This window comes from Canis lupus, chromosome 4, assembly GCF_003254725.2.
Source record: "Canis lupus dingo isolate Sandy chromosome 4, ASM325472v2, whole genome shotgun sequence".
In the NCBI taxonomy this organism is placed as follows: Eukaryota; Metazoa; Chordata; class Mammalia; order Carnivora; family Canidae; genus Canis; species Canis lupus.
Window position 1 is genome coordinate 34165461 of NC_064246.1, and position 23277 is coordinate 34188737.

At 44.9% G+C, this 23277-nt stretch overlaps 1 protein-coding gene and 1 pseudogene across 3 annotated transcripts in view; both read right to left on the bottom strand.

Annotated features, from left to right (window-relative positions):
* The window catches only part of GRID1 (glutamate ionotropic receptor delta type subunit 1), a 639650-nt gene that overhangs the window by 263260 nt on the left and 353113 nt on the right, over positions 1 to 23277 (bottom strand). The window lies entirely within an intron of this gene.
* On the bottom strand, positions 782 to 2174 carry LOC112651967 (glutamine synthetase-like; annotated as a pseudogene).

Genomic DNA, 23277 nt, shown 5'->3' on the forward strand with positions numbered 1-23277 from the left:
CCTCCTTCTACACTGTGCTTTCCACCTGTCAACCTACCGGTGTCTACCCCCAATTGCAGAAGGGTGGGCAGGGCACATGGGAGCCCTATAGTGGCAGTGAGGGAATACCAAGTCTCCACTCAGTAGGAGATCCTTATTTCCAGACTATTCACCTCAAGTCTGGCTCTCCGTGACCAGAATATTTTTCCTCCTTTAGGAAAAAAACCACACATATCTGCACACCCATATATATAATTTTTTTTGTTTTTACATTTAAATATAAAAATACTACTCTGCTTTGTGTTATAAATGGAGGACCAAGCAATAAGAACTTTTTCTGCTAAGGTAGGTCAATCCATCCTTACGCTGAGCTTGTCTTCAGGTGAGGGCTATCTCACCCCAGGTTGGGGAAGCCCTGCACCAGGACAACGGGAGGCATATTCCTGCCTGATTCTCTCTTAAGTCTCACTTTTAATAGAAAGTTGGTTATAACCTTATTCAAAGTGGAACTTCCCACCAGGAGGGGAAATCCTAACCTAACCCCAGAGTAAGTAACCCTCCCTCTCCCCAACACTCAGCTACCTCGGAAGAAAGAGCCCTCCCCCTCCCTTCACAAACACTATTCTCTGTCTGGATAGCAACGCCTATTGGACAAACACACCTGATGAAACGGGAACAGTGGTTATGTCTCCCTACCCCCCTCCCTATTAACATACTAGATAGCTTTCAGTGACAGGGAAAAAAAAGGGGGGGGTGTAAAAAGATTAAGAACTTGACTCCTCTATCCTGGCCAAAGAAAGCAAGAGATATTAACTGGGCATGAGGAATAAAAAAGACCTTGATATTCTGCCCTTTGAGTTACAGCTATTAGGACAGTCAAGAGAGGGGCAAACACGGAGGCAGGATGGAGAATTAATTAGGAGGGGTTCGATGGCTGCAAGTCTAGTCCGCTTAATTTTTGTACTGGAAGGGTTCATCGCCAGTTTCGTTGAGAAGACATGTGCGGATGAGGGCTTCTGTCACCGAAAAGGGGTCGCAGTTGGCAGAGGGGCGACGGTCTTCAAAGTAACCCTTTTTCTCCTGGCCGACAGTCCAGGGAATGTGGATGCTAGCACCAGGGTTGGCCACGCCAGTGGAAAAGTCGTTGATGTTGGATGTCTCATGGAATCCAGTTAGGCGCCAGGCATTATCCAGGCCTCCCTTGGGATCGTAGGCTCAGATGTGGTACTGGTGCCGCTTGCTCAGTTTCTCAATGGACTCCTCAATGTACTTTAGACCATTCTCCTCTCGCATGGCCTTGGTGCTGAAATTGGTGTGGCAGCCTGCACCATTCCAGCTTCTGGGAATGGGCTTAGGATCAAAGGTTGCTATCACTCCGAAGTCTTCACATACACGATGCAAGATGAAACGGGCCACCCAGAGATGATCTCCCATGTCGATTCCTTCACAGGGTCCTATCTGGAATTCCCACTGGGCAGGCATGACCTCAGCGTTTGTCCCAGCAATCTTGATGCCAGAGTACAAGCAGGCCCGGTTGTGAGCCTCCACGATATCCCTGCCATAGGCTTTGTCTGCTCCTACACCACAGTAGTATGGACCTTAGGGCCCAGGGAAGCCATTGGAAGGCCAACCAAAAGGGTGCCCATCTGTGCCCATGAGAGTATATTCCTGCTCCATTCCAAACCAGGGGTGCTAGTTGCTCACCATGTCCATTATCCTTTTACAGGTATGCCTTAAATTGGTTTCTGCAGGCTTTCTGTTGTATTTGAAGACTTCACAGAATACCAGCTTGTTGGGGTCCTTGCGGAAAGGGTCGCGAAACAGGGCAGCAGGGACAAGATACATGTCACTGTTGGAGCCTTCAGATTGAAAGGTGCTAGAGCCATCAAAATTCCATTCAGGCAACTCTTCAACACCCTTGGGCTCACTGTCCAAGGTCCGGGTCTTGCAACGTAATCCTTCTCCAGTCCTGTCAATCCAAATATACATAGCTTGCACTTTCTCGCCCTGAGGCAGGGACATGTACACCTGCTTGATGCCTTTGTTCAAGTGGGAACTCGCAGAGGTGGCCATGGTGGAAGTTGTTCTGGGTGGGTCGCAGGCAGCAGGGCGGGCAGGCCGTGAGAGCGAGGTGCGGCGAGGAGAGGAGGCCCGGGCGCTGCTCAGAAGCTCCCCTCCGCTCCCATTCTCGGCTCTGCCAGTTTTCCTGTCTATTTTGACAAAGATGAACTCCAAAGTGAGTTAATGTCATGAGGAGAAATGCTGGGTGCAGACCTCAGAAAAGTTTCATAAAACAGCAGGTTCTTACACTGAATATGGACTAACCACACGCCAGGTCCCAGCCAAGTGCTGTACGTGGATGACCTCACTGAATCCTTGCAATAGCCACCCCGTCAGGCGGTACCATCAACCCTACCATTAAAGATGAGACAGTAGAGATTGCAGACGTATGTTACTCACCCTAGTTCACACAGGGAATAAAAGACTGAGCAAGAGAAGATCCCAAGTGTGCTGGGAGCCAAAGATTTCTGAACTGCCACCTGAGGGAAACCGAGGCAGGGCAAGACACCATCTGGAGGAGGCTGGAAAGCTTCAGAGATGGAGTTCCAATCTGGGAATCACAAAACCCTGCCCCCGTGTAGCTGGACAGGGAGCTCTGAGAAGGACACATGGGGATGTCCAACTGCTAAACACAGGCAGCCTGGAAAGCCTATGAGCACAGACTGTCAGCCTGGTTCCCCCGGCACAGGTGCTGCTCTGGAGTGACCAGTGGGTATCCCGTGTGCCAGGCCCAGCGTGGACCACAGCTCAGCCCGTCTGTCCTCTAACCCTAGCGGAAGAGCTGCTGGGATGTCAGAGACACCAGTCATCGCAGCCAATTACACACTTGGCAGCGTCTGTGCATCAGGCACTGCACTGGGTGCATTCCATGCATCCATTCCCTTAACTCCGCCAGCGATCCTATGAGGTAGGTACTAATATTAGTCCCGTATTTCAGGTGAACAAACTGAGGCACAAAGTAATTCATTAACTCATCCAAGGCAGCAAAGCTAGATAGTGGCAGAGGCCCTAATTTGAACCCAGCACTCTGGTACCAAAGCCCGGATTCGAACCACTCTCTGTACCACGTGTCCCTATACCAAGAACCGCTCTGAGTTTGGGCATAGCTAGTCGACATCACAAAGGCTTACGATATCCAAACCACCGTACAAGCTGGGAATACAAACGTAAGTGCGGGCATGCCTTTCAGGATCTCACTGCCTTTAGCACAGGCACATAATCAGGTATGAGGAGGTAAGAGTGCTCTGGAGAGGAGGAGCACACAGGGCTTCGGGGAGCACACAGCAGGGCACCTGACTCGACCTGGAGGGGTCAGAGAAGGTTTCTTGGAGCAGACGATGCTGGAGCTACATCTTAAAAATGAAGTAGAAGCTGGCCAGCAAGACAACCTATGAAACACACTTTAATTCTTCTAAAGCTTTTAAGCTCTACCTTGTGCCAAATCAAATCCCTAGGAAGCTCCAAGTCTGAATGATATCATTTCAGCTTTCCACAGAAGAATTTGCACTGAACTAGAATATCACATTGTTTATGCCTTTGGCTTTCAGCCAGGGCTGATATAAGAAGCAGTCATATGAATCACATTTGCATTGTTTGTAAAACTGCTAGCAAAGACACTATCCATTATGTTGTTCTCCGTCCCTTATCTACAGACTGATGTGATAAATGTCTCCCAGAGCTCTAAACTAAAAAATAAAACACAGAATAGAAACCTCTCTCCCAGTGGACTGGTATTCTTTATGGTAGGCAGTGTGGGCTACACAGCCTATCCGCGTCCGTCATTGTCTTGCCTACCAGGAAGCTCAGAACCATATTCCGAGTCTCCTGTAGCCTAAGTTTTCCGGTCCTTGATTATTTGGTGCTCAACACCGTGCCTTTGTTTTAATGGATTTGAGGTTTCATATCATTTTGTTAAAAAAAGATTTTATTTATTTATTCATGAGAGACAGAGACAGAGACAGAGAGGCAGAGACACAGGCAGAGGGAGAAGCAGGCTCCATGCAGGGAGCCCGATGTGGGACTCGATCCTGGGTCTCCAGGATCACGCCCTGAGCTGAAGGCAGGTGCTAAACCGCTGGGCCACCCAGGGATCCCCAAGGTTTTATATCATTTTGTAACTAGACCTCGAGTTGTCAACACTAGTGTTAAACAGTTCAGCATATGGAAAACAGGTTTAGCAGGCTTGCTTCACACTCAAGGCCACCCTGCTCCCCTACGTGCAGATACCTACAATTCCCCATTAGTTATTTTCTTCAAACCGTGAGTGTCCCTCCATACCCCAGAAGGAATGAGTCTAGGTCTACAGTCAAATAGGAAAGGTCTGTGAGCCAAAACGGCCCCTGTCTGCCGCCTGTGGGATCTGCGATGCGGCATCTCCTCTCAGAACAGAAGAGTTGTAAGTCACACTTCTGCAGCTGTGACCCTCTCCAGGACTTCAAGAAAACCCCGAAGACATGTCTTTCCAGAACTCCAAGCATCAGGGCCAGCTGCTGAGAGGCACTTGAGATAACTACGGTGTAAAGGAGTGTGTGGCCGTCTTTCACAAAGTGCGTGTGTGCGCACGGGCGTCTGTGTCTGTGTCTACCCAAATCCACCCTAACCTTTCTGCTCCATCTCAGCATGACCAATGCTCCTTTTATCCCCATTTACAAAATGAGGTTGCTATGAAGCATTACAAAGATGATACATATGAAGCACCTGGCATCGGCTGGCATAAAGATGATCTCTTTATTTGCTCTCCCCATGCTGACTGCAGTCTCCAGAAGGATGAGGGCTGTCACTGCTTGAGCCTCCAGTGCCTAATGCAAATCCTGGCCCTTAAAAGCAGCCAGACACTCCATGCTGAGAACACAGTACTCACTTGATAAATACTGTTGGAACAAATCAATGACAACAAACAACAGATCTGAACAGATGACATGATCTATAGCTAAGTTGCAAACTTACTCCTTTTACTCAATGTGCAAAGATAACCTAGCCTCTTATTTTCCAGAATGTTCTTCACAATTCTCCATCCCCACCCTTGAGGACCAGGGAAACAGACGTATCCATAGGTGTGTCTCTCCAGGATTCCAGGTTTTGTTGGCTCTAGCGGATGTCTTCTAGATATCCTCCCCTTGACCCTGCTCCTTCTTCCCATGACAGGTTTTCATGACCTAATGGTATGGAGGGTCTTGGAATGGAGCATGCTCCTCTGACCCAGCTCATCTAGGCTAGTCTGTCCGTCTCTTCACCCCATGTGCTGGTCTTGTTGGTGAGGTTGGTGGTCCGTTTCCTGGCTAGGTGAAGGCCTGGTGGTCTTGCCTGGCTGACTTGGCTCCCATGACATTGAGACGTCTCTCAAATTTCAGCCATGTCCTGCCTTTGACCACAGATTACACAGAATGGCCCTATCCAAAGGACATTTTCTCCTTCTCCATGGCAATTCTGAACGCAGCTGTCTTCTGCCCTCCCCAGAAGACACATGGAAATGTTCAGATCCCTTGTCGATTCAACATGCCTCCTGGCTGGCACAGGGAACGTGAAGATGAAGAGGCGTAGGGCACAGTGTATGTTCCGTGCACTTTATGCATGCATTCCTCACGAGATGATTCTTTACCCATCTGCCTCCCAACTTCTGGGACTGTGCTGGGCCCACAGTGGGCACCACAGAGTCCTATTAAACTGAAGTGAGCTGTCTGGAACTAAATGCAACTGAACTGATTTGAAGTGGGTATGATTCACTCCTCATTCCTGAGTCCATGTTCATGAGAACTGGACCTTTTGAAAACTAGCTCATAGACTCTATTCAAGAGAAGAGCCTGACTCTGGTTTGAGAGAAAAAGCTGACATTAAATATCTCTGGTGAGCTATTTTGAGATTCAATTAAAAAATATCTAGTTAAAAGACAGTGGTTAAAATGACATTAATAAAATCTCTTCTGATACTAAGCTTTAACAGTAGTTTAATAATTTTAATTCATATTTGTTTTTTGGATCAACAGAATTTATTTTTTTATTGGAGTTCAATTTGCCAACATATAGCATAACACCCAGTGCTCATCCCATCAAGTGCCCCCCTCAGTGCCCGTCACCAGAATTTAATTTCATAAATTAAAACAATGTGTTGATTGCCTCAAAGTGGCCATTCCCCCACTTTACAGACGTGAGCTGGCCCAGGCCCGAGAGCAGATTTTGAGAGATTCAGCAAGCCCACATCCCCATCTGCTTCACCCAAACAGTTCCTCAGTCTCATACTGGCAGTCTTAAGTACACTGGGTTCACCTAGCAAGCTTTAGAAAAATACCCTAGTTCAGGCTCCACTTCTTCTGATTTAATTAACCCAAGTGGGTCTGAGCAAGGACAAGCATTTTGAGAGAAGAGCAAAAACGCTAGAGACAGAGACTACTGAGCAATAGGAAGTGTCTGCTCTCACACACAAAAACCAGATTCAGGAAGTCAAAATATAGAGCCGTCTGGGGTCATTTGCTAATAGGGACAAAAAGGAGTGCCCTCTGATTGGCCCCTGTAGGTATCAGGAAACCAAAACTGATATTCAAAACACTGACCTATAACTACAATAAATGGGTCTTTGGCCTTTGTGTCCAGCAAAGCAGCCGTAGTGGAGGTACAGCCACTCCCTGGCCCATCTCAGTCTTTCCTCGGTATGCCGTCAGCCCAGTGGTGAGTCTGACTATGCCATCATGGCCCACTGCTCACGGTGGGGGAGGAGGGTCTCCCCTAGAAATTGTGAGGTTTTTGATGGCAAAGGCTGAGTCTGATAAATTTCTATGACCCCATCACCGAGTCCCATGGGCCTCCACCAGGAGCAATTATGATCCTCCCACCCCCAGAGAACATTTGGGAGTATCAGGAGATTTTTTGGGTTGTCAGACTTGGGGAGGGGGATGCTAACTAACTGGCCTCTAGTGGGTAGAGGGTGGGCATGAGGCTACACATCCTACAATGCACAGGGGAGTCCCCCACCACAAAGAACGATCTGGCCCAAAATGTCAATAGTACCTAGGTTGAGAAACCCTAGTTTAGTCTAACAGTTGATAGACTTGACACTAAATATCAGAAAATTATTCTCATCAAGAACTTTCTTCTTCCCACAGGTATTCATCACCCAGATAAGACCAATGTGATCTATCAACATCGAGACTCCTCATACCAGATTTGTTAGCTACCTGGTCTCAATTCAAGACAAGATTTTGAACTTAGTATATTAACCAATGGAGTTCCTTCAGGAGGTCTGAATGCCTCCATTCCAGGGATGCTACCCAAAGCTCTTGACAGGGGAATGCGAATGGGAAAGACTGTCTCCCTAGGGCTAATTCTCCAGGAAAAACCATCTGAACTTATCTATATGTAGGGCCCAGTGCTGAGAGAGTGATTTTTGTCACACTCAAGACCCCTTCCTGGATCGCCAACATCTAAAGGCTCAGCTGGGATGAAACTCTACCCTCTTCTCCTCCCCTGAAACTCAATACAGCAAGTATTCTCCAATTTTTCATATTATAGATTCTAAATTTAGAAGAACAAGGAAGAGAAATTGTTATTTTTATCTGAGTACTTACTCTGTGCTAGGCGATGCTTTATGTGGTTTAGCTCCTTGAAGGCATAGAGCAATCCTATGGGGTAGTTTCTGTTATTATGCCCATTATACAAATGAGAAATATGAGGCTCAGACACATGATGATACACCATGACACAACACAGCCAGGATTTCACTGCAGGGAGAGTGAATAAGCACCGAAAATGTACAAAAGCCTCTCCAATTATGACCCATAGGAAGGTCCACGTGGTTGTCAACAACCCAGTTGCCCACGGGACATCACCTGTAACAACATAGCAACTGTGGGAAAATAGGCCAGGAACCAATTTTGTTGGCCCCTAATGGGCATCAGAGATATAGTCACTTAATCTTTGACTCAAAAAGCTTTAAAAAATTAAAATCTGCTAACACCAGAAAAAAAAAAAAAAAAAAAAACCTCTCATATTGAACCCAAAGTAGTCACACAGAAATGCATTACGTAAAATTCCTTTTTAAAATTATTTCCCTAAAAGTAACAAAAATTGCTCAAATAAACTTGAGCATAGCTGTTCAGACCTGCCAAAGGCTGGTTAGTTTAAGAATGGACAGTGACAGTTGTGGCCTCCTAGAAAACTCGGCCTTGCCAAACGGCTGTGCCCTGAGGCCAGAATTCTACAGATGGGTCATTGCTCAGGTCCTGTTCCACCTGGTGCCTTGTTAGTAGGTTGGCTTCTCTGCCTGCTCGCCCAAACTGCCCGGGGTGGGGGGTGGGGGTGGGGATGTGTGCAGCTGGGCAGGGGGAGGGGAGGAGGGGTTAATCCCTCTCACCTGCGTCAACAACCAAGTCAAGTCAATTCCTTCCCACCTCACTCTATCCAAGAAGGCCTTGTTGGGCCCCGTGATGCAGACTGGGATGTTCTTTTAATTGGTTTATAGAAAAGACACCACCTATGTTAGTTCTCTGGGGTTTCTTAAATTTAATTTAATTTAATTTAATTTAAATTCAATTAGTTAACATATAGTGTATTATTCATTTCAGAGGTAGAGGCCAGTGACTCATCAGTTGCATATGACACCCAGTGCTCATCCCATCACATGCCCTCCTTCATGTTCATCACCCAGTTACCCTGTCCTCCTACACCCCTCCCCTCCAGTGACCCTCAGTTTGTCTCCTAGAGTTGAGAGACTCTTATGACTTGTCTCCCTCTCTGATTTCATCTTATTTTATTTTTCCCTCCATTTTCTCTTTTGTTTCTTAAATTCTACATGAGTGAATTAATATGATAATTGTGTTTCTCTGGTCGACTTATTTCACTTAGCGTAATACCTTCTAGTTCCATCCACATCATTGCAAATGGTAATATTTCTTGTTCTTTTTTCTTTCTTTTTTTTGGGGGGGGGGTGGCTGAACAATACTCCATTGTATATTTATACCACATTTTCTTTATCCATTCACCTGTCAATGGAAAGCTGGGCTCTCTCCATAATTTGGCTATTGTGGACATTGCTTCTATAAACATCAGGGTGCAGGTGCTCCTTCAGAACACCACATTTGTATCTTTAAGGTAAAAACCCAGTAGCGCAATTGGAGGTTTATAGGAACCTCCATACTGTTTCCCAGAGTGGCTGCACCAGCTTGCATTCCCACCAGCAGGATAGAGGGTTTCCCTTTTTCCACATCCTCATCAACATTTGTTTATTTCCTGACTTGTTAATTATAGCCATTCTGACCAGCGTGAGGTGGTTTTGATCTGTATTTCCCAGATGCCGGGTGATGTTGAACATTTTTTCATGTCTCTTAGCCATGTGTTATGTCTTCTTTGGAGAAATGCCTGTTCATGTCTTCTGCCCATTTCTTGACAGGGTTGTTTTTTTGGGTGTTGAGTTTGGTAAGTTCTTTATAGATTTTGAATACTAGTCCTTTATCAATAAGACATTTGCAAATATCTTCTCCCATCCTGTAGGTTGTCTTTTTGGTTAGTTCTCTCTTAATGTTGCAAAAAATTACCCCAAATTTAAAAGCTCAAACAACACAGATTTATTACTTTGGAGTCCTGCAAGTTGGAATTCCAATATGGGTCTCCCTGGGCTAAAAATCATGTCAGCAGAGCTTACTCTTTTCCGGAGGCTCTTCCGGAGGATAGAACCTGTTTCCTTGTTCTTTCCAACTTTCAGAAGCTATTCTCATTCCATGGCACATGGTGCTGCTTTTTCTTCAAATTCAGCAGCAGTGCATCTCACTGGACCTATCTTCAATAGTCACACAGTCCTCTGACTCTTCTGGCTCCCTCTTCCACTTTTCAGGACCCTCAAGATTACACTGGGCCCACATGAATAATCCAGGCAACTCTCTTTATTTTAAGGTCAGCAGATTAGCAATCTTAATTCCATCTGCAACCTCTCCTTTGCCATACAACCTACCATATTCACAGTTTCCAGGGGTTAAGACATGACTTTGGGGAAAAGAGGACAGGGAGGCATTATTCTGCTACCACACACCTGTTAGATGGGGTAGCAAACTGGTAGAGAATGTTGGCCCCCACAAGAATTTGAAGGCCTTGCTATGGGGCATGCCCTGTCCAGTTTGCCCAGTTCCTGTCACTCTCTACTGTCTTTCCCCAGTCCTCTGCCCTCATTTACCTTATCTGCCTAGACCAAGGAGGCATTTGGGTTTTCCAACCCGGGTGTAGCGAATCTTCAGGAGAGGGACAGTCTTGCTTAACTTAAGCTCTTTTCTCAGGAAGCTGAGCTCAGAGGAGTGATCTTGTGAATGGACCCCAAGAGTTCCTGGCACCATGCCATCCCCAGGCCTCTCCAAAGCTACTAGAGTGAATAATGAATGCAGATTCTGGGATACACACGCAATGATGTGACTTCCAAAAAAGAAATTCAAGAAGCATTTGTTTCTATTGATGTCTGGGTGACTTACAGCTCTAGATATATATCTCCAGAATGATTTATCTGAATTTTATAGACCCTAGACTTTTCCCAGCTGAAACCCAGTTACTGCTTCCACAATAACTCATTGGATTGATCGCTTTAAATTTAAAGGGGCACTGGGAGAACTTTGGCTGCCTGAACTGTTTAAATCTTGTGCTTTGTGGAAGGTTCTGTTATACTTGTGGATGACCTGAACACAAAGCACTGTAGGTCCATGGTAACAACATGGCGCCAGCGGGGGTGGGAAATGCAAAGGCGACAGGGCCAGAGCTGGGCTGGAGAAGGGCGCCGGCCAGAACCTCAGAGAGCAGACCACAGCGAAGGCTCTGGTCCAGAGGGAAGAGCTCCTGAAGTAGCAGCTTAAGCAACGAGGACTACTGTGAGAGGGTGGATACAAACCAGGACACAGAAGCAGAAACCAGGTGGGGCTTACGAGCTGCCCGCCTGGGGACTGCAAGGCAGGATGAGGGAGAAGAATTTTATTTATTAAGCACCGACACATGCTAGGTACTTCCCACCAACCTGTGACATTTACTCATTTATTCTTCCAGCCTTGGGAGGATTGGTCTTAATAGTCAGGAAGGTAGAGGTTAAAATCCCAGCTGTACCTTATGCTAGCTCAGTGTCCCTGGGTAAGTTAATTACCCTTTATAACCATCATCTTCTCATCTGCATATATATATATATATATATATATATATATATATATATATATAATACATAGTAATTTTTGTGTATAATATGTAGCTATTTATTTAAAAATTATTTCAAGGGATGCCTGGGTAGTTCAGCGGTTAAGCGCCTGCCTTTGGCTCAGGTCATGACCCCGGGGTCCTGGGATTGAGTTCTGCATCGGGCTGCCTGCATGGAGCCTGCTTCTCCCTCTGCCTGTGTCTCTGCCTCTCTCTCTCTCTGGGTCTCTCATGAATAAATAAATAAAAGCTTTAAAAAATAAAAAATAAAGTAAAAATTATTTTAACATAGTAATGTATTTTAAAATTACTATATATAGTCTATTACTATATTGTTATTACTATATTATTACTATATAGTATATTACTCTATATTAAATGTATTATAGTATAAATAGTAGCATAACAATTTCTATAGTATAAATAGTATAATAATAATTTCTAAACACAGATTTTATATATAAGTTTATACATATAAAATTAGTTATATATTCTATGTAATACAGTATATACCTCACAGAGCATGTACCTTTTTTTTAAGATTTTATTCATTTATTCATGAGAGACACAGAGAGAGAAGCAGAGACACAGGCAGAGGGAGAAGCAGGCCCCATGCAGGGAGCCCGACATGGGACTCAATCCCAGGACCCCAGGGTCACACCCTGGGCCGAAGGCAGGCGCTAAACCACTGAGCCACCCAGGTATCCCGAGCATGTACCTTTCAAGGGGTGTTTTCAAAAAACATTTAATAGCATGGGAAAATCCTCTTTCTTTAACAACATTAAAAAGAATAAAAAGTAGATGGCAAATACTAATATAATTCTGATTTTGTAAAAAGAATATATATACTTTGAATATGTGCCCATCTATGTATGCACATATGAAAGAAAATAAAATGTATGCACATATAAAAGAAAATAAAAATATTAACGATAGTTATTTTCATGGTGGGAATTCAGATGATTTAATTTTTAAATGTACTTTTCATATTTTCCAAATTGCCTACAATGAACATGACATACTTTGAAATATTTTTCTAGATTTGCATTTTTATTGCAAAAGTGATCCATGTTCAGTGTAGGAAATTAAACTTTGTTACCACTGGGAAAAGCTTGTTATGAATTCTTGCAGATGTTTTCTGTGCATGTCTAAATATATATGTAGAGGGCATGAGTTTCACAGGCCAAAAATTCAGGTGTGCAAAAGAGGGCAGCTTTAGTTTTCTGTACCTGAATTTTCTTTCAATCTCGAGCCCCCCATTCCACCTAGTGGCAGACACTTTTTCAAGCAGTAGATTACACTCAAATAAATGTTTTTTAACTAACCCACCCCCCTACTTTTTTTTTTTTAAGATTTTATGTATTTATTCATGAGACACAGAGAGAGAAGCAGAGACACAGGCAGAGGGAGATGCAGGCTCCATGCAAGGAGCCCGATGCAGAACTTGATCCCGGGACCCTGGGGTCACGACCTAAGCCAAAGGCAGATGTTCAATCCCTGAGCCTCCCAGGTGCCCTCCCCACTTCTTTTACTTGGATTTGCATCTTCAACTTAGGGGGCTGACATGGTAGCCAGGTCTGTGGGGTGTCTGGCCCTCACTTACCATCTGACTTTGCTTGAGTAAGCAGAGAGATACCTTTTGTCTGGCTTTGGTCTGCAGGATCTAACCCAACTGGCAGGCTCTGGGAAACATCAAGTTTCCCAAATCTACTTATCAATCATGTCAAACATTCTGGAACACCTTTCTCGACTGGGAGCTCCCTTCTGGTCCAGCAGCTTTGGATCTCTATTTCACATGGAAAACTTTTGCATGCTCTCCCACTCATCCCTCAAACCTTCTTGGGCTCTCTCAGGGCTCTAAGAGAAATTTCTATTCTGATGCTGCAGCCGGCTGGCTCTGCTCAGGGGACGTTTGCAAGGGTTACAAGCCCACGGAGTTCTGGTGGGGTCTCTGACACCCATGACCAGTGATCTGAGACCTGTGACCCAGCTTTCATTCTTCACTCTGGGAGAGCCTCACAGACACCGAGTCCTCCCTGATGCCCACTACACTCCAAGAGCACTCTTTTGACTCAGATCCTCTGTTCCTAAGGTGGGTATGATCTGTGATCTTCACTTCCTCTCTGTGGGTCAGATGGCCAGCTGGGATACCCGAGGCGTATGACATAAGCCTGAGGTCGAGAGCCCTTTGACTCAGCCTGGAGACCCCATAATAAGCCTTTGCTTCTAGTGGTTTCATGTTCTGCAGTAGCATTATCATCTCCTCCTTACAGCAGGACCCAGAAATGACCTTGTTTGAGGGGTTTGGGGGCCTGGCACAGAAAGAGCAGAAAAACACATCTGTGAATATTTTAGAATATTCGCTTGCTGTATTTGTACCTTTGGGTATGGGAAATATGAATATATAGATAGTTGAAGAGTAGTATCACAGTGGAATCATACCATACATACTTTCAGCTGAGTAATATTTTATTGTCCTGTTTGGTTATCTAATCCTCTCCCAAAAATAGAATAGTTCCCGATTCTTCACTATTATAATGCTGCAGTGAACAGTCTTGTTCGTTATCTCTTGTCCACTTGATCAATTATTTCTGCAGGATAAACTCCTAGAGGTGGGGTTGTTATGTCAAAGGATATTGTTCTGCAGTCCCCGTCAACAAAATATATATGGGAATATTATAAGTCTAAGAAATCGAATTCTGTGTAAAAAATGATACTTAATAAATAAATGTAATAAAGAATGCTTGAATAAATCAGAATAAATCAAAGCTACCTAAGATATATAGTATATTAAAAAATCATATGCAATGGAAACAATAAAATGACTAAACCCTGAGGAGAGAAAATACTAGGAACACGAGTATTATCTCACCTTGAAATGAGGAAGAATTTCTTAAACCAGATTATTTTAATACAGTAAAAGATATCATAAACAAAGCCTAGAGATACATGAAGGATGAGGGAATCTATTTCTAGTGGATATGACAGGCACCCGGCTAACACCACTAAACACAGAACTCCCTTAGAATTCATAAGAAAACAGAAGAACAAAGATTGCAAAATGCAATGCAGAGAAGAAGAAATTAGAAAAGGCTAATGTGGGGGCCACCGGGGTGGCTGAGTCAGTGAAGCCACTGCCTGCGGCTCAGGTCAGGGTCTTGGGATCCAGCCCCGCTTTCAGCCTTCTGCTCAACGGGGAGTCTGCTTGTCCCTCCCCCTGCCCGTGCGCGCTCTCTCTCTCTGTCTCTCTCTGTCTCTGTCTCTGTCTCTCAAATAAATAAATAAAATCTTAAAGAAAAAGAAAAGGCTCATGGGGGCGATTGCCAACAACACCCACACGACTCCCCCATCAGGAGATGGGGTCTATTTCTGTGCCTCTGGCCCCACCTCCAGCCCACTGGCCATTCCACCTGCTTTGGCCCAGGGAAAGCGACAGTCCTAACAGGAGCAGAGACAAGTAGTTGGTGGTGGGCTCGCCTGGCGCAGCTGCTCTGCAGACCCGCCTTGCCCCCCGTGGCCCAGCCACCCTGGTGCATGAGGACGGCCGCAGCCACTCCCGTCCCCGACCCCAGTCAACAGCTAGTGGCTGCAGGGGCCACAGCTGCTTAGCTGCCAGCTGCTAACCACCCCCGAGGGGCCTGCGCCGGGCCCAGGAGTCGAGGCCCAACCCAACCCAGACTGCGGACCCACGGACTCGTAAGCTGAATGGATAGCTGCTGCTTCGGGCCACCAAGTTTTGGGGGTGGTTTATGAGGCAGCAAAAGCTAACAAAAACAGCTAATAAATAAAATGTTCAAATTCACAAGCAGCAAATTTAAAACAGAACATAATTTTTTTTTTTTTTTTTAGCCATCAAATTGACAAAAATGAAGAAGAATGGAAACTTCAGTTCAGGCAAGGATGTGAAGAAATAAATATTTTCATTCATTGCTGACAAGAGTGTAAATTGCTGCAAACTTACTTGAGAAGCAATGTGACAATACAGATTAAAACTGAAAATACATGTACCCTTTGGCCACTTTGGGGGATTTATCTTACAAGGAAAAAAATGTTTAAGAATATTTATTGGAGCATTGTTTGTATTTTTTGGGGGGGACCATCACAGAAAGAAAGAAAGAAGAAAGGAGGGGAGGGAGAAGGAAAGAAGACAGCGAAGGATAGGAACAAGGAAAGAAACCCAGGGTAAACATGTTTATCTCTCAAAAGGAAACTATAATAAAATGCAGTGCATGCATATTATGGATTAGCATATAAATATTAAAGAAATGAATTCAAGCTATATCTCCTAATTTGAAGGCATGAATTTGATGTACTGTTAAATTTTTTTAAAGCAGCTTACAATGTAGTGGATATAATTCCTTTTTTCTAAAATAAAAAGGATGATACATGTGTACAAGTTTTAGCAGAATAGTATTGACACGCTTTCATTTTGCCAATTCCTGTTCGACAGTGGCCCCCTAAGTACCCGGAAATCATGTATGCCACAGCAGAGGTCAGTTCATGGCTTGCGAGTTTCAAATTCTGAGGTCCTCACCTAAACTATGACCACCAAACATCCTAACTGTACACACGGGTCAGGAAAACCTTTGAAGCAGGTGCCCCCTTAGAAGTGTATCAGGTACTTAAAAGTTAGGTACATGACGTACTATAGAGTAAAACCATACACAAAAATATAAATATTCAAAAAAAGACAAAAAGGGAAATAGACTATTTTAAATACATCATAGTATTATATATAAGTATTATATATTAAATATATATTTCATATATATATTTTTGTTAATAGTACAAAATTGTTTTGCTATAATTAAAACATGTCATAAACAATTTTTAATTATATCAATGGAATTGAAAAGGCTTTACTTTTTTTTTGTTAAGATTTATTATTTGAAAGAGAGGGAGTGCTTGTGCACACAAGCGGGAGGGAGGCCAGAGGGTGAGAATCTTCACGCGGACTCCACTGGGTGCAGAGTCCAACGCAGAGCTCGATAGCACAACCCCTCGTGACCCATGAGACCATGACCTGAGCTGAAACCAGGTGTCGGACACTTCACTGACTGAGCCACCTGGGCGCCCCCAATATACTTTTAAAAAATATATTGGTTTAACCCTTTGTGATACAGCAATTCAAAGTCCTAATTCCACCTTCAATGTAATTTCATATTTGATTTTAATGGTTACTATAACTTTCAGAGTTTCCTTTGTCCAAACGGAGGAAGTTCATCGTTGGTGGTACTGCTTGCTCAGTCTCAGCCACCAAAAAAAATACGTCCAAAGTCAGCTAAAACATTTTCACCTTCCCAGGTGTTAATCATTTCTTCTTGCAAAGGCTTCGGAACACACCGAAATTCTTAGGAAATCATTTCAAAACACATTGAAGGTTTTTACTCCGAAAGATTGTTACATACAGGTTAGAAAATACTGTTTGCCAGGATTTTTTGTTTGTTTGTTTCAATTGGCAGATCTGAGAAGGTTTTTTTTTTTTTAAATTATTCTTTGTGAATGACATATGTTGCTTTCAGCAACAAAATAATAGAAATATTTCCAAACATTCATTTTCAAAATGCTCAAGAGCAAGAATTTCTTTCAAAAAGCAATTACTTTCTCATGCATTGTTAAAACACAGGATCTCCCATTGAAGGAACAGATTAAATATGTTTAATTTTTCAAAAATAGCTGCCAGGTAGCATTGAACTAATACTGTCATCGCCAACAGAGGTCAGTAAACTTGAACGTCTGTCATTTTGTGGAACAAAAATATCTTAACATCAACTTCAATGAGTCTTTTCAACACTTTGCCACAAGATCATCCCCGAAGCCCTGGGTACTACAAAAGATTTCAAAATTTCTCTCCATTTCATTACAAAGGACTATGAAGAATTCTATCTTTTAAAGGTCTTGTTTTTAGCAAAACAATCAATGAAGGTGTAGCCATACCATGATACAGATGCTGATACAGATGTACAGATACACAACGTGAGCCCCTGAAGATACAGACGGGTGTGGTTGTCACTCCAAACTCTTCACGGCCCACCCTGTCCACTCCATTGGCCCAGGTGCCAACTCACAGCAAATATTTGCAAAGGTTACTTCCTTCCTTTCTTGAATAAAATAAACAGAAGTTTTGGGGCACCTGGGAGGCTCAGTCGGTTAGGCAACGAACTTCAATTCATGAAGGTCATGAATTGAGGTCCTGGGATTGATCTCAGGGTCCTGAGATTAAGCTCCATGTCGGGCTCCTCACTCAGCAGGAAGCCTACTTCTCTCTCTCTCTGTCTTTCCCTCCCCTACTCATGCCCTCTCCCAAAGAAATAAAATTTTTTTAAAAATAGAAATTTTAATATTTTCCTCTCATGCCACAGAAAATCAACTGTGACAACCCGCTTTTTTTAAAGATAGATAGATTTATTTAAGATAGATAGATAGATAGATAGATAGATAGATAGATAGATAGATAGATTTATAGATCTATCTATCTATCTATTTCAGGGGAGTGGAGGTACTGAGGGAGAGGAAGGGAGAGCATCTTTAGGCAGACCCTGCACTGAGTGCTGAGCCGGATGCAGGGCTGGATCCCACTACCCTACGAAGAGTCAGACACCCAAACAACCGTGCCCCCCAGGGGCCTCCATACAACCTGCTTTGGAGAGCACTACTTTAAGTAACCCACTTGGAAAAAGACTTCCTATGCCACAAGGAGATAAAAACACCTTGCCAAGGCAAGGGAGCATGAGGCCCCTGAGAAATGAGCCCAAGGAGGTGTCTGAAGGCTGTGCTGTGTCGGCTCCCCGGGCCCGGCACCCAACCCCAAATCATCCCTGAGAGGGGTGTTGAGAGAGCTGCTCCGTGTTGAGTGGCTCTGGATACACACGAGCTGAGCTGGCCTCCGAAATCAGGAGCCAAGTGTTCCCTGGCATCTGGGATGGCAGACGTGAGACAGAACCACTGCCTGGTGATCCGGGAGTTGTGGACAGAAACAAGCACAGATGCAGATGAGAAGGGCACAGGAGAAGCGTCAACAACTAGAGATGTGGAGGTGGGACCACAGCAGGACAAGAGCCAGGACGTTCTAGAAAGACCAGTGTGCAGCTCAGAGGAAGGGGGAGATGCTGAGCCCGGAGCAGAGCGGTCCGTGCCATCAGTGTCCCTCCTCCACCAGCACTTCCACCCCAGTCAGAGAGACGGGAAGCTCAACATGCCTGTGACCCTGCCTCTGACCTGAGGAGCTCAAGGTAAATATTAAGTTCATCTACAGACGCAGGAAGTGACATTGCGTTCACGTCTGAATTTGTGGTTTGAGATTAATCTGCACGATGCATGTCCTACATCTGTGCCCACACAGAGATGTGCAAGGACTCGCTCCAGGCTACGAACGGGCTAGTCCAGCAGGCTGGGGTTGGAGGGTGGCATGCGGTGGGGGTGCAAGCACTGATTTATGCTGCTTTACACAGTTCTTTTTTCTTTTTAAGATTTTATTTATTCATGAGAGACACAGAGAGAGAGGCAGAGACCCAGGCAGAGGGAGAAGCAGGCTCCATGCAGAGAGCCCGACGTGGGACTCGATCCCGGGACTTCGGGGTCATGCCCTGAGCCGAAGGCAGACACCTAACCACTGAGCCACCCAGGTGTCCCTACATTGTTCCTGATGCTCATTGATAGCTTCGTGATTCAGATAAAATATAATTAAAAATATATATATGTAGGGCGTGTCCCCACAGGCCGGCTGGTTTTGCGGCTGGTTTTGCCCGTGAAGCTGTGTTCACAGGTTTCTCCCCGAGAAGACCCAGCAGGTGTCCTGAGGGAGCTGTGCTTTGCCGCCAGGCCTGGACTGAGCAGCGCTGCAGCGGGAAGCCGGGCGATGTTCTTACAAGATGTTGTTCTACAGGAAGACGCGGAGGAGGCAGCACGCAGATGCTTCAGTCAACCTCACAGAATTTTCCCCGTAATACTTTATAAGGAGAAAACCACCATGTCGGCTAAAAGGAAAACTTGGGCACGTGACAAAGTATATACAAGAACAGCCTCCTGCGACCTTGTTCTTGGTTCGCTCCGCATGTCATCCAGACATCACGGGAGAGCGCCTCGGGGAGGTTGCAGAATAACTGGGGGAATGTGGAACAACTCTGCGGATGACAAGCAACCTTATGGCAAGTCCACGATCCCAAGGAAAATTTTGAAAATGGTATTGCTTTGCTGGATCGAAAGAGACTCTGACCTAGGAAGAGAGGACACTGACCTAAATGCAGGCTGGTATCCCTGCTGGGACGCTGGGTCAGAAAAAGGACAACAGTGGAAAAACTAGTCAAATCCAAATAAAGCCTGGGGTTTAACTAATGGTTACGTGCCAGGTTGGTTTCTTAGTTTTGGCAAATGCACTGTGGTAACGTAAGACCACGGGGGGTGGGGGGGACAGGGTAAAGGGAGGTGGGGCAGCCCTCTGCACTGTGCTCAACAATCAAAGCTTATTCCAAAGAGAGTTTATTTTTGAGACGAGACGTTGTCAAAGATAAGAGACAGGCCGATGGGCCAGATGGGCAAGGGGATGAAGGAGGGCACTTGTGAGGAGCTCGGGGTGTTGCACGGAAGTGATGAATCACTAGATTCTACTCTTGAAACCAACATTAGGCGATATGCTAAGTGGAATTTAAATAAAAACTTAAAAAAGAAGAAAAAGAAGACGATGAAGTGGTCAAAACTAGTTGGCCCTACTGCAGGGTTTCCTTCTGTCACAAGGAATTCACTCATGGACACATCTCACGTGTTTTTCACAAAATACAACTGAAATCACAAGGGTATGAAAGCTCATGTGTTTGTCCAGTACTAAATCTAGCCTTGAGATAACCCTGTCTTTCAGGGAGATTTGCAATCGCCATTAACCTTGTAGAGTGCAGTATGAAGGCCGTCAGCTGGCCTGGAAATTTAAAGCGGGTCGTGTAGAACACAAATTACTCATGGCGGGGGGGTAGTTTTGCTTTTGATGCAACTTCTATTAAATCATTGCTCTGTGAATGGAACACCAGCTTAATAATAAAAGAAAGTCGCAACTATCTTGTTGACATTCTAAGCACTTTAAATAAAAACACGTGCTTTATGGAAGAATGTTTATATGTAACAAACCCCTGCCCAGATCCCTCAGCCATTCTGGGAGGTAGATGATGGCATCTGTTGTCTTAGTTTGCATTTCGTCATTATTAAGTATGACTTTTGTGATGGGAAAACAGTATACAGAGCAAGAGGCTTCCAGGCCAGGAGAACCGGAGACAGGTGGAGCCATGTGGACCCGACGGCTAACTCCAGCAGAGGGCAAAGGAAGGGCTCTCCCTGCAGGGATGGAAAAGACGCCTGGGAAGGAGGGGGAGATGTCAGCCGTTCCCCGGGATCAGAGTGTGAAAGCCAGAAAGGCACTGATACTTCTATGACAAAAATAACTATCATTGGGGCACCCGGGTGGCCCAGTCAGTCCAGCATCTGCCTCGTGATTTCAGCTCGGGTCATGGTCTCAGGGTAATGAGATCTAGTCCCATGCCCGAGCCACACTGGGTGTAGAGCCTGCTTAGGGTCTCTTTCCCCCTCACCCTCTGCCCCTCTAGCTCCCTGGTTGTGCGCACTCATTCTCTCTCTCTCTCTCTCTCTCTCTAAAAAAATGATAACTATTATTATTATTAAAATAATTATATTCATAAAAATTCCAAACAAGTTTTAATTAAAGACTCCTTTCTATCCCCTAACCTCATTTCCCCAAAGTAACTGCTGGCAACTGCACACTTTCGGGCATCCTTCCAGACTCTCTCTATGCATCTATAAAGATATAAAGATAATCTTTACAGATATGGAGTCATATACATACACTACTGTATAATTTGCTTTTTTCATGAAACAATAGATCGTGGTCATTTTCCTACCCTTTGTGTTTGTAGGTCTAAGTCATTCTTTTGAGAAGCTGCATTGTATTCCATTTTATGGATAAACCTTAAATTATTTATCCAGTCTCCTATTGATTTTCATTTACAGTGCTTCCAGTTTCTTGCTATTATAGATGATGCTGCCACATTGTGCTCTAATGAGCACAATCTTTACATCAAGCCCTCTGAGCTTCCACGTACTTCCAAAGACTAACTCTGCAGTTAGACAGATTATTTAACCTCCCTGAAACTCAGTGCCCTCATTTTAATTGGAGATAATATCTACCTTATGGGGAGGTTGTGTGGATTAAATGAGTTTGTGTTAACAAGTGAAACCGAATGAAAGAAAATGTCAGGTAGTTTCCCTGATTGTGTGTGTGTGTGTGTGTGTGTGTGTGTGTGTGTGTGTCTATAGATGGAGAGAGGGGAGAGACAGACAGACAGAGGAATATAGAGATAAAAATGGATGAACCAATGGACAAACTGATGGATGGATGGATGCATGGGTACATGGATGGATACATGGATGGATGGATGGATGGATGGATGGATGGATGGATGGAGAGATGGATGAATACATGGATGGATGGATGGATGGATGGATGGATGGATGGATGGATGGATACATGGATGGATGGAGAGATGGATGGGTGGGTGGAGAGATGGATGGATGAAGAGATGAATTAACAGATAGATGGATAGATACCTGTTATGTGAGGAAGACTCCCAAGAGTTATTCTTCACTCACAGAACATGGCGTGGGGAATCTCAATGATCAACAAACTTAAGTTCCTTCCTTTTCCATTCACAGAAATAGGGAGCCGACAAAGCACCAAAGCAACAGGGGATTAAATCCTCCAAGGTATCTGCTTAAAGATTCATTAAACTAAGGACAGTGATAAGACACCTGGAAGTGACAGTCACCCACCTCAGAAGGTGGAGGAAGGGTCAGAGGAGATGGTACTCTTCTGGGTCTAAGAAGAAGTAGTTCCAGAAATAGGGACAGCAAGAACATTGAGAAAAAGTGACCCTGTCATTTTAATAGCGTGTGTTAGCCAGGGAGGGTAAAGCTCTATATAACCACAAATGCATCCCAGACTTTGGCTGGAGAGATTGTAAAATACCTAGAGAAAAGCAAGACTAAGACTATTAAAAATGAGAAAGCTTCAGATGTGGGAGGCTCCTGGAATCCAAACCTGACCGGACTATAATAAATAGTCCTGGGAAGGAGCAGAAGAGGGGACTATCTCAAAAGACCTATGAGATAACAAAATATTTAAAAGCAGGAGCACAGCCTTGCAACCACCTTTGATTCATCCTCTAATTTAATCAGTTCTCAAATCCCATAAACCTTATGCCTGGTACAAACCTCCCGCCGAAGTGATCTTCCTAAACCCACTGTTGATCGTGCCCAGGGCCTCTATTCCTCTGTGATTTACAGAATAAAGTCTGAAGTCCTGGCCTGGCATGCAGAAGTCTCCTAAGTGTGGTCCCAGCCTGACCTGCACTGCTCTCCTCCGTCTACCTCCACTCTGATTACTCTGGTGGCACAGCCCCCTTCTGCAGGGAGGACTGCCTGACCTGCACGCTGGGCCTGGAGTATACGGGGGGACACCTAGAGTTTGGGGCCTGTTAGCACCCCCGTTCCATCTGGAAATGGTCCCTATATGAGCTCAGCTGGTTCTGAGCAAACAGCACCCTCAAGATACCACCCTACCGTTGGCCACTGGGGGATCCCTGCCTCCTGCTCTCAGCGACCAGCTCATAGGATAGGCACGTAATTGAAGCCAGAGCAAGTCCAGCCTTTCTCAGAGCGGCCGATGAGTGCAGGGGCAGACTCAGCCTCTATGGCCCTTGGGGGGAGAAGCTATTAAAATGTGGGCTGGGGCGCCCAGCCACCATCCTACCCACCTCGGGGAAACTGATCCCCGAACTCCACAAGGGCAGGGGGTTCTGGTGGGCACAGAGCACATGCTTATTTGTTGAATGAATTAATGAAACCGGATCAAATTAGACCAGCGGGCATATAATAGGACCAACAGATTCCTGTTGTGCCCTCTAGGCTTCCCAACTAAGTCCACTCATACATTCCATTTCTGCATTTCTTCGTACCCTGGCTCCATCTCAAATAACCCCAAAGAGCCTCCCCAACACATGTTCAAAAACTCAAACCTCCCCGGGCTTTTTCA